Genomic DNA, 263 nt, shown 5'->3' with positions numbered 1-263 from the left:
TCCCCACCTTCCACACTCCTCCTTACACTAGCAGGGTCTGTCCTCACTGCAGTCTGGAGCATGGAGAACATGCTCCAACCTGGCCCATAGCAGCAGCGTCGGCTTCAGGCCACTGCTACAGGGCCAGGCTGGAGCCATGCTCCATGCCCCATGATGCATCAGGAACAGAGCCTGCTGGTGCAGAACAAAGGTAAGTGGGGGGGATGGAGGTGGGGGGAAGACATCGAGGGGGGGAGATAGAGAGAAGAGGGGTGGGGATTTGA

General features: G+C 59.3%; 1 protein-coding gene across 1 annotated transcript in view; it reads left to right on the top strand.

The window, feature by feature from the left end:
* Positions 1–263, top strand: part of CPZ (carboxypeptidase Z) — a 123,557-nt gene that overhangs the window by 76,127 nt on the left and 47,167 nt on the right. The gene's annotated exons all lie outside the window — the stretch shown is intronic.

Source organism: Gavialis gangeticus, unplaced genomic scaffold, assembly GCF_001723915.1.
Source record: "Gavialis gangeticus isolate Ggan-Ray unplaced genomic scaffold, GavGan_comp1, whole genome shotgun sequence".
NCBI classification, from domain to species: domain Eukaryota; kingdom Metazoa; phylum Chordata; order Crocodylia; family Gavialidae; genus Gavialis; species Gavialis gangeticus.
The sequence above is the reverse complement of the archived record's forward strand: the minus strand, read 5'-3'. Positions and strand labels throughout refer to the sequence as shown.